The following is a 12,531-nucleotide window of genomic DNA, read 5'->3' as shown; positions in this document are numbered from 1 at the left end:
TACTAAGTAAATTTTTGTACAGTGACGTTTCTAGCTTTTGATAAATAGCTGTTCGTACGGTAGCCTGCTCGTTGGGTACGTTCGTTTCTGGCAATCTATTAGGGAGAAGACTATGCAAACGAATCAAAAAAAAAAAAAAACTCGTAGAACGTTTAAGAGATATCCATCGTGTACCTAAAACATAAGAATCGTGGCCCAAGATATACAAATCAACACCAAACATATTTCACCGTATTTCCGTCAATTCTTTTATAATTGATAAATACGAGAGATTTAAGAGTCGTTTGTCAAAAATAGCGTAAGAATACAACGAATTAAGGCAAAATTCAATCGCGCCTCGCCCCCCGAAACACCGGGACACGCGGGCACGTTCCCATTGTCGACCCATTGGCAGCATCGGATTCTATCGATTCCCGTTCCCACGGCATAAACGTAACAGCGCGCAGCCTAAAGGGCACGCTACAAATCGCGGGGAAGAAACCAGGAAAAAAAAAAGTATAAATAAATATATACATACATATAAATACAAAATATATACCTACGTGCAGCGGCGACGAGAGCTGTTATTTTGAATCGTCGTAAGTGAAATGAAAGCGCTGTGCGTGAGATAAATTTAGCCTGTAAGGAGCGACGTAAGGACATAAGTGAAACAAAATATCGTGTACATTATTAGTTAGGCGAACGAAAAAAAAAAATATTAAAAATATAGGTTATTTTTCTGAAAGGCGGAGCGCGCGAGAGGAGAAGGGGGGAATGGGCCGCGCGTAAATGGGACGTGAGGGTGAGGGTGTAAGACGTGAATCGCGGCGTGAATTTAAAGGGGTGGGCGCGAGGCGCCGTATCGAGTGAAAGTCGATTAAAGGGAAGAGGGGGAAAATCAAATCATACGTCTCGTACACTCTATTCTTACGTCCCGCGCTCGTATAATCACCCCCCCCCCCTTCCAGGAAAGTCCGCTTCTCGGCTCGATTCCACTTTCAACGGCGAGAAAGGTAGAAGAAAAGGGAGAGAAAGAGACGAGAGCGCATGCGTGTGTCTGTGCGTGCGTGTGTGCGTGAGAGAGAAAGAGAGCGGTCCCCGACTCTTTTCGATGAATCAAGCGGAGATCCTCGTCCTGTAAAAAGTATTTGGAGAAAGACGTCTTATCCATTAAGGCGTGTATAAGGTTCACCCATAGTCTCAAGTACATACGTTGTCTAGGTAATAAACCAAATGGAGTGCTGGCCAAGTAGAACGGCGTCGCGTTAAAAGGGAAACCAAAAATGTAGCATAAAGTGATAAGTAGGTAATAAATGTAATCTAATTAGTAGGCGATGACACGGGGTTTTTTGGAAAGTAACGACGACGAAGCGAGAGGGTGATATCGAAGGGGGAGAAGAAGGTGTAAAAAGTTTAGGGAAAAAAAAGGGAGGGGGAGAGAATGATGCAGGGAGTGCGAGAGAATGAGAGCGAGAATGGGAGCGCGCGAGTGATAAGTATAATATAACGACAATGGTAAAAGCCATTTATGGTACCTAAGCCGCGCGCGTAAACGCGCCCGAAGGAACGTGAGAAGCAACGTACACTCATACACACAGAGTTACACACACACACACACACACGCGCACACACACACACATTAAGCGCACGCACGCACAAAACCCAACACGATGTACACGTATGTAAATACACAATTACAGACGGCAGAGGACATTTTTTTCTACACGAACAACGTACGTGTAGAACGTAGCGGCGAGGAACTTAAAACGACAGCTCTAGACGTAGTTCGATCTAGTCTAGCTTGGCGATCACTAGGTTAACAGTTAAGAAGAGAAAACCGTTCACGAAATAAAAAAAAGATAGCGCAGTAATTGTATCATTACATTCAGCACCCTTACATGGCATACGAGGAGCGGCACACGTGCACACAAGCGCGCGCACACACAGAGACACAGAAATACTATATAAGAGACGAGCTGCGGCTGCTGCCTCCATCCTTCGTTTATACTCCCGAGACGCGACTCTGAAATTCTGCAACCCTATAACGCGCCCGATGGCGCGATTCCCGTCGTTTTGAGGACATTTACCGCCAGGTCGTTTAAGCTTCACCGAAACGGCTCGGGAACCGCCTAGCCATTATCGAATCACGACGTTTCCCTTATACGACACTTCTTTCCCCCCGCCTCCTTTACGATTCTTCTTCCAACCCCGCTGTCATCTTTCATTTCCCTGTGCCACTCCGTTCGTCTCGCCTCCAAGGCGATACCTTGTCCGTTTCTCCGGTCCCCTTCGGTTCTGTACTCCGGTGTCCCTGTGTCCTTCTACACCGAACCACCGAATACGCTCTGCAAACGATTTTCTACGCAGGAGGATCTTTATCGCGAAGATTTACCAAATACGATAGCCGACAATCATTAAAGAAACATACATTTAGAGGCGCGTACGTGCTCCTTTCACTAAGGACTAATTAACATAATTAATAAAGTTCCGGTATGCTTTCACGGGATATTGTGTAAACGGTAGCTAGAGGGACGTCGGTGTCGGTGATGACGGAGATGGGGAACGATATCGAGTCCTGTTTCGTTAAACGTTATATTAATTGTCTCGTACGTCACGTGCATACTTGTTACGAGGTATACAACGAAGTATACACTGTTTTAACGTGCCCCGAGCGGCACACACGCGCAAGCATGTATGAACATATCATTGCACTGTTTAGCAGGATCCATGAATTCTCCTTAGACACTGTGAAGAGAAGGGCAACAGATGTAAAGTTACTAATTATGTCTAGCGGCATAAGTTGAAATGACGTTTAGCATGTTTCTGTTCTTTATGGAGGTGACAGAATAATTAGTGAAATTGAAGTTTATAACGTAGAGTTTAGAGGTTCGAGACAACTACGTCTACCTTCTATCGTTTCGTAAGCTCCTCATTTATCTTAGGAAAGTGAAATTGCAAAGATTATTACAGTACGCACTGGTTATAAGCCCGACGAACGGGGTTGGCGGCGGGCGTACGGCGCGTTGTGGACACTCGGCGCGAGTGAGAAAATCCAAGAGCGAGCTAGAGGAAACGAAAGAGTCGACACGAAGTTGCCGTCGGCTCTTTCGTTCCCAGGTTCTCCCACTCTGGTCCGAGGGATTCTAAGAAATAGTTAAGAATTGAGGATAGTCGCCGGGCGTACAACGCATGGTAGAAACGAGCTTATAACGAATGCGCACTGCATCTGCTATGAATCTTTTTGTTTCAAATACGAAGTAAAAATTTGAAAGCTGAATATTCTTTCCCTAGTGATTGTAGAACAGAAGAGCATATTTTAAGCAGAATTTATCCTTTCATGCAGTTTGTCGAGTGTGTTCCTTCGACTATGCGCAGACGTATGGGCTGCGCGTAACCTATCTTGCCGTCCTATAAAATAATATTATTTAAGAACGATTATATTTATTTAAGGATGCTGCACTGATGTGCGCCAAAGTGACATCGCGGCGAACAGGCGACAATTCAAACTCTGTAAATATTTAGAGTTGTTTCGCAAACGTAGGGGAAACAAATTTAGAGCAATACTGCGTAGGGAATTGTAGTCAAATTAGCCATTGCTGCTTTCGCGTAGCGTTTAGAGTACTTTATCTATTCTCCGTGTACAAATAAAATTACGCGCATGTACAGGCGGAACGAATTGGCAAATAAAACTTGAGCATCTCACCGCTTGCGCTCATTTAATATTATACAAGTAACGTTGCTTTAAATGCAAAACGATGATACTCCAGTCCCCGCGAGCGGGTTACACCAGAGCCAGGCTTTAGAAAGACTAAAAGAATTATGAAAATCACGCAGAAAATTCGAATAGCAGGTATATGTATCATTTCTTCGTGACAGTTGTTCCAAGAAGATGCGCTAATAATTCGCGTAATTGACAGACACCAACAATGGAGTATAGAGAACCACAGGATGATGATTTGCATAATGATCTCCGTAAATTAAGTGGAGGAATATAGTTGTACACAGATGGCATACAAGCGCAAAGGATTATTCTGCTTCTTCTCTGTCAAAATGTATGCAATATAATCAGGAAAATGGTACAAACGTAACGAGTGTTCGGAGTATTGTACCGCACCCCCGTCGGGGGTAAGCATTCGTACGACTTTCTTTAACCCCACGCGCGGAAATCGAGCAGCGAACGCCCGGCAGGATTGGTTTCCGATCCTGCCCGGGAGTAATTCACTTAAAATTCGATCGTTGCCATTAACGGTGTCCCGTCAGTCGGAAATTAGCATAGGGGTTGGAGGGCAGCAGCCAGGCTACTTGGGAATACCGATACAAAGCACCGGCGAGAAGCTGTTTAGCGTTAACGGAGGAATGTTTAAAAGATGTTGCATACAGTGGAAAGGAAGCAAACGTAGGAGCCGTAAGCGTAGTCACCGAGCATACCTTCAAGTAACATATGTATATGATCATATATATTACAAGAAAGACTACCAAAAAAAAAAACCAACACGCGCATCTATATGTGTATACATACATACATGTATCTGTATTGTATATGTATATATACACAGGAGAAAAAAAAACACGTATAGCTATACAAAAAAAAGTATGTATATTATATATACATGACAGATATAAATGTGTAAGAAGATAACATTAGCAGACAACTAGAGAATATATCGAGTATAAGCGTAGAAAGCGAAGGGAGCGGGCGGAAGCGGGAGCGCGAAGCCTGTTTCGCGCGCACTCCGCGGTGTACTGTGTTAAATACCCTTAGCTATATAAGAGACTCGAAACAAGTGGAAGCCATCGCCCGTGAGAGGGAAGAATGTTGTGGCTAGCCTGCCGGACCCCCCGAGCCCCCCCATAACGGTACGACTAAACGCGTCTGTCGCGCAGAAGAAGAGACACATGAATGAGGGACAGGAGAGCGAAAGGGGACTAAAGAAGGGTTGGAAGCGTATGAGGGAGAAAGTACGTGTGTGTTTGCGATCGAGTGAGTGAACGATCGAGTGAGAGGGGGAGAAAGGAAGAGAGAGAGAGTGCTGGAGCAAAGGTTATCCGAAGGACAGTTTAATAATTACGGTAACCGCGATCTCGTCCGACGCATACGGAGATCACGATCGTTCCTTCATTGTTTCGTAGTTTTTCGTACGATGAGACGTGCGCGGGGCCAGTTTGTTGTACCATGGGCTCCCGTTACACCCACCCCAACACCCCAACGCGGTACGCGGCATATCACTTACGACCGTACGCTAAGGAGTAAGGTGCCTTTTTTCACTTCATCGTGTGTATGTATTTCGGGGACGAACGAGCGAAGGGGCAAGCGTGTGGCGAGTGAGAGGAGTGGCGGGAGATTTGAGCGGTGTAAAATTTTACTGTATCACGTTTAGGAAACGGCACGACGGTACTCGAGCGGGAGGGGGCCGGTGTATAATGTCCATCCATCGTGCATCGTCCGACATGGTTTCACGTCGCGGAGATCCCTTGACGAAATTTCAAGGTATGCCCGCCGGGACGGTGAGCGATCGTAATTACGGAGAGGCGTGTTTCCGCGATTCGATAAACGGCCCGCGGGGTCCCATGGCAGCCTCGTTGCATACATTTTACGTTAAAGGGGTGTGCAGTCGCCGAAGACAGCTCGAGGGACAACGGTCGGGCGAACGTCTTGTACATGTAATTTTTAACGATGCGACGGAGATCGCGGTGCGCGATAAGGTATCAGGTGCGCGTGCGCGCTAACACACCGCATACACATATTATATATATACACGTATATGCATAATACACACACGCGTACACGTACATGCACAGTCGGACAGAGGGAGGAAGGGGGTGAGAGACGAAGCGCGAAGATGATGCAGGCGTATATACACTTTGTACACAGATCACGAGCAACATTTACTCTAGAAATAGATGCACACGTGCACGTGCACATAGCGAGGGAAGAGAAAAGGAATAAGGGGACAGATACCTCCAAAAGACAATTCTCACGCGATATAACAATGGAAACGCGAGACGCCCTGGGACGTGTGTGAAAAAAAACGTGTATGATATTATATATACATAACATAACATATGAAATATATTATAAATAATGATGAATATAAATAAAAAATATATATATATATATAAATACTATGAAAAAGTAAACAAAGTATAAATACGAAGGAAGTATATAAACGAGAATATAGGATAAAACACGCTTAGGCTTAAGAATATAAGATATTATTATGATGATGTATGGTTGGTTTATAATGTAAAATATATTATAGAAAATGTATTCTGTTGATGTAATTCCCCGCTACCCTCCCGGAATGGTGCACGTCATTTCCAAAGGTTAGTATGATACCTTGCGAAATTAAAAACGCGTTTTATCGATTCTTAGTTTCAGTAGTTTAAACGAACAATTTTTTGTTTACCTGTGCGGTTTGATATTTAAGATGCAGCTTACAATAACTCGAAATCAGTCTCTTTCGTACCTTGATTACATTTAGAAATAAGGGAATTCGGGGAGATGTCTAAGGTTTTCTAAAAAATTTATAAAATATTTAATATATATATTTCTATCGAATCAGCAAACTTTATTTTTTATCTAAATCACTACTAAATTAGCAACAACTAAATGTTAACCCATAAAAACAATTCTTCTCGTACACAATTTGGCATCATCCCCCCAATTACCTTAATAAGGAAAAGAATCGAAGATTTTGCAATGCAGAGAAATATGGGGAATTTACGCAAGTATATACGTGATTTACGTTCATATCTAATCGTACAGTTGGATTCCAGAATATTTTAATCTTCCTCCATCGTTTGCTAATAAAAACACGAAGCCAAAAGGCACACGTGAGGAAAGAGTAAATTATGCGGTTAACTACTTAGCTTTATGATTTTATTTTCCCTGTTCGCGTAGCTAACTTTGTAAACTTTCGTGATCAAGATCATACCACGAACTACGAATATGCTATAAAATATTGCCGTTTGATACGAATCTGAAACAGATGCAACAAGCTTATTCGGACACTAAGAATATTGTAGATCAGAGGTAGATTATATGCACAACACGAACGAGTGCTGTGGCTAGAAGATTAACGACAGAACCGAAGCATAAGTTCCGTCTGACGTTATCAAGTATATATCATCCTGGGGAGTGCTAAGCAGAATTTACGGTTTTCTTTTTACGTATCTCGGCAATTGAGATCTCTTTCGCAGGGTAATTAAAAGTAACTGCTAAAGATTACATTCGTGCGGAGCCAAAGTCAGCAGAAATATAAACGACAAACTACTTCGAAAAATATGGAACTGCTGGTATTTAAAAAATTCAGGATATTATTGTTCCGTCAAGATACACGGAAAACATTTGAGGACCTCGCAGCAAGCGGGGTGTAACTCCATTTTTGATAGTTTTTGAGTTATAAAGTATAACATACGTAACAAAAATTCTACAACATTTCATACAAATCCAATAACAAATAAGCGATTTATTGCAAACTTTGAACCTGCACCAATTCCTGTTTTATGCAATATTTTTGTTTTGGCCAGCTCCTGATTTGGAAAATTCGCCAAAAATAAAGCTACTACTTATTGTGTGAAAATATAATTTTTCAATTAGTATTCTCTTTTTAATCTTATGTCAAAGCAATAATTTTATGAACAGTTTTTTTTCTAATTTACTCGTAGTTGGTAAAAATGGCCCTGCACCCCTCTTGCTGCAAGATCCTCCTTTATTCTTACCGCAAACAAGAGCAGCGATGATTTAACACTTCGGCCTTAACGTTCACATCACAAAAGTATCCAATAATAAATGTACATACTTAAAAAATTCAAGGAAGCTTTTAGCCGCAACATTTACTAACTTTAATTACCGTCGATCCCAGTAATTCTTATACATAAATAACCATGGACATAAATTGTCGTATCAGTGTCAATTTACCGCGAAATATCCGAGCACATGCTCGCCATTCGATATTTCTAGTGCGTACGCTTTATCGCGACACCTATTCCCTCGGTAAGTTCTGTTAAATAGGGATTTAAACGCAGACCGAAGTGGTGCGCGGCACTGACAACGTCAATTAAAATAAAATCATCCCCCACCCCCTGGCCCTCGCGCTTGCCATTATAATCCTATTTAGATGTCCGAGGCATGCGAACTGCTGCACGATTTTACTTTCACCGGGATAACGACGTTTCGGAATGGGAACGACGCTCCAGCAAACTCGGATCGTCGATGAAGAAACACCAGCGTGATTAGCGTTGCCAGCGTCACGCCGACGCATCATCGCGAAATTGAAAATTGAACGAATAAACCGTTGATCCGTCGGCTGATAGGTGAATTGTGCCAGGAGACGGAAATATATCCGTGCGAGCGAGCCATCTCTCCGGGAGCTGGCGCACACACGCCCGTTCGGCCGTGAACGTGCACGAGATCCCGTGCTCGATATAGTGGAAGCGATATAGGCACGCTTAATTGCGAGATAGGGGTGCGGTGCCCGGTTATTTTAGCGAAATTGACGAACACGCGGACATGACAACCGAGAAAGTTTGAACATCCTGTCCTTGCGCGTAGCCTACCGCACGCTAACAGTCCTCGCGTGCGGGATTAGAGTGGGCGTTCCATTTTAACTCATCAATTATCACTCTTTCCGAACGCCCGGGGTGCACGTACACAGATGCCGCAGCGATATTAATTCAACAACAAAGGAACGCAAACGAGCTTTAGTTGGGAGAGATGTCTGCCGGGCTAATTCGAAAGGACGTATCTGATCAGAAAGCGGTTCTGAGATAGGTAAATGACCTTGAGTATTCTGTTGGGGGTTGCGTTTGTACTTTTGGGGGCTTTAGGCGCAAAATCATTGCGAGTCCTCACAAATTTTCCAGCTGCCTCTAGTTTTTTAGATTATGAATTTGATATTAAAAAGAAGCATTTTATTTTACAACTATAACTAAGTGGGCTCTTTTTTATATTGTTGTTTGCGAGAAGTGAGGCTTTAAAATGCAGTCCCCGTAGAGAGCGAGACCCCAGCTTGAGTTTTAATGCAGATACTCCTTTCTTATTTAATATGCATATAGATAAACTGTTTCTGTGCCGCCTGGCAGCGGTAACTCAATTTAAATGAAAGTTGCAGATACGTCATTGCCCAATTAACGTCCGAGCACAGGTATAATGCTGTTGCAAAAAATGAAAATTGCTCAGTTCTATTCTTAGGTTTCTGACCTTTTATAAATCTGCCACGATTAACAGTCTGGGATTAGCACTTTATTAAAGTTTTTGTTAATGGAATTCCCATGAGAGAGCTGAACAGCAATAAAAGTAGAAGATTGGATGGGAACGTTTCCGATGCCATTAAAGTCGCACATCTCCACTAATTGGAAAATAATCCTCAAGGTGCACTATCATCTGCATAACGAATAGCAATTCAATGCTTTACTTTATACGCCACGGTGTCTCTACACTAAAGTTTTATTCCCCGTCTCATCGCGCACCTTCGCGACTATAATTAACTCTGACTAAACATTCTCTTCGCGAACGTTGTCCAGTTCACATATTACGAAACGTAGTCGATGCAGTCAATGCATACATATGTACATACCTTTGACTGAAACCCATTCTCCGCGCTTAATGAACAAATAGAACAGAAACTATCAAAATATAATTTCACGTAAAATCATGGGCGTCCGGAGGGGTGGCGAGGGGGCGGTGGGGCAAAGGAAGCAGTTGTCCCCTGGTTTTTGAGAAAATAACAACCTATAAATTACTCTGACACGGAAAGAACGGCGAAAAAATCGGTTTTTAATTCTTTTAACTGCGGCGCACCAAAAATTAAAAAATCTGCAAAAAAATCAAGACAATAGTGATAATGATACGTACTTACAGTAAACATATAATTATAGTTCTACAACTGCTTCGATACACAACCGGCGTTTCTTATTTTTCACAGTTTGCTTTTCCAATTTAAAAATCTGAAACGATTCCCTAATATGTGCCCCGACTACAGAAACGCCTCTGAAATTTTTTCAAAATTTTTCATCCGCTAGTATAGGAGAAATTCGGTGAAGTCTGATTTTCTACTTTTACCCTTCACTGCCCCCCGGGTCGAGATGCAAAGTTGAAACTTGGCACAAATGGTTCTTTTTTTATAAGCTTTCGAATGACTCATCGCAAGTTGAATTCGTTTCGGGGGCACATTTGACTATCTTTATACCCTTTATGCTAAAATGTGAATATTTTTAAATTTCGGATTTAAATTTTTAATTAACTTGGCGCTATAAAATGGGTCTAAAAAAGCAAGAAGTCTACTCTACTCGCATCGCGTGCGTCGCGATCCGATTCGTCAATGTCACCGGCAGGGTTGTTTTTCCATTTACTATATTCTTCATTACCGTCAACCAGAAGTTGTCCCTCTCCCCTGGGAAAAAGTCTACGGATACCCTTGCCCGGAACAAGAAAGCCGACGAAAAATTGAAAGGGAAGACTTATTCAAATAGGAACCCAATTTTCAGTAGTTCCCCTGATGACGTTTCCTACGCGCTCTCCTTATTTTCAGGAGCGATAACATTTGTACTTACAAGTGGGCAACTTCTACAAACTGCAGATGCACGGTAAAGACCCCTCTGCCCTTTACCCCCTCGCTGCCCCCTCCCTCTGGCAAATACAAATTGTTATGTGTGGATATATATCCGCTGGGACGTGTGTACACCAATACAAGTAAACAGAGGTCCGCACATATCGAATGCCCAGCGGACGGCGGAGCGTACAAGAGAATAGCGTAGTATAAAGCATAAACTACAATTAGCGGTAATCCGCGTGACACGGGCATGGCACCCTTTGCGCATATTAAAGCATTAGCTGCCGAGTCATACGAGCGAGCCGTACATCATTTCGGGACGTGGCCACGTCTGCCTGTAAAATCGTTAAATTTACGAAGAAACACGACTGGCCCGATACGCACTGACTGAATATTAGTGGCGGAACACGGTGCGGTGCACTGTGTGCATGCGAGTGCCTCCCTCCCGCTTTCATGACCGCGCAGCGTCGCCCCGGTGCGTCCATATTGGTACGCGACGAGAATGTGCGCTTTAACGGGGTCGCGGCGGGGGCGGCGGAAGTTGCCGAGATAAATTACAAATGAAATTCGATGGGAAAGCTTTTTCCCTATGCAGCGCTACGAGACTCGCTGTAATTGGTAATTCCCGGCCTGACTGTGTCTTGCGATCGACGGCAGATTAACGGCACACCAAACTGTCAAGATTCGGCATTAGCACCGGCCGACGGGGTGTCCAATGAGAACGGGAGAGGAGGGAAGGAACGAATTGGATATGAAAAATTGGGGATTCGATAGGTCTGCTGTGTTTGAAAAATTTCTGTAAGATTTTATAATCGAATTAAGGGGGTGCACGGGTATTAGACGGCTAAAATGAACGGTTCCTTTTTGGTTCGATCGAAGGACGACTAATAATTCATACCATTTGCACGTTTTGCAATACTTTATTGTGGATATAACACGCATTTTAAGACCTGGAAACCTGAGAAGTATTAAAAATTACAGGAATTACAAAGCGGCAAAGTGGACGCTACATAATGCACGGGGTAAAACGGTGAGCATCATAAGTCGAGAACGGATTAATATTTTTAGTTGAAATTTTAACGGAGCCTACGAAAGACTCTTCTCCACGATGTGGAACACGGTCGAAAAATTTCAATAAAAATTCACGAAGTTATACAACAATTATCAACTTTCAGGGATTGCACTGAAGTAATCCTGTGATAAATGTTGTCTTAAATGTTGTTAAAGTTATGCGATCTTATTGAGCGAGCTCCACATTGAGAAAAGTGTTTTGTAAGTTCAGTTAAAATTTCAGCGAAAAATATCCATCCGTTCTCGAGCAACGATGTTCGCCGTCTTGAGAAACATAGTTTTGAGAAAAACGCAATTTTTCAATTTTTTCAATGAAATCTTTTTTAAAATACTTCTAAGACTCGTGGCTATCATAAACAATGGGGAAAAATTTCGATTTTTTGACCCCGAAATACCCGTGTACCTACCCCCTTAACCTGAAACTAATTAAGTTTAAGATCGGGACCAAAATGGTACCTACGTGACCATAGCATGCTACTCAATTCGAATATTTATTTGCACGTTATGTGAAAAGATTTTCTTCTTGCTAATGCAGTTAGCATTTGTTATCCATAGAGAAGATATTTCCGTTAAGCGTAGTTAAAAGCTACATCGCTTTCAGCGGAAGTTATCAATCCGCTCTATACAGTTGGGAAGAAGTAAGCTTCCTTTAAGCCCATTCGAACATTTAAAGTGGTTTAGTCGATGCATTTCTTTGCGAACGTAACTCTATTTCACGGAGTGCTTGTCCACAATGCGGCCGAACTTTTTGCGCGGCTGAAACTCGACTGTGGCCTAAGATAACCGCCCGGAGTATTCGAATTTCTTCGTTTCAATTAACAGAAAAGTTCAGAACAACAGCTTCAAATGAAGCAAATGTGGTTGGCAGAATTGGCCTCATCGGTCACCAGGGGAGCGTGGAACAGCGTAGTTTCCTCTACCATTCTCA

Source organism: Andrena cerasifolii, chromosome 5 (genome assembly GCF_050908995.1).
Source record: "Andrena cerasifolii isolate SP2316 chromosome 5, iyAndCera1_principal, whole genome shotgun sequence".
NCBI classification, from domain to species: Eukaryota; Metazoa; Arthropoda; class Insecta; order Hymenoptera; family Andrenidae; genus Andrena; species Andrena cerasifolii.
Note: the sequence above shows the minus strand (reverse complement) of the source record.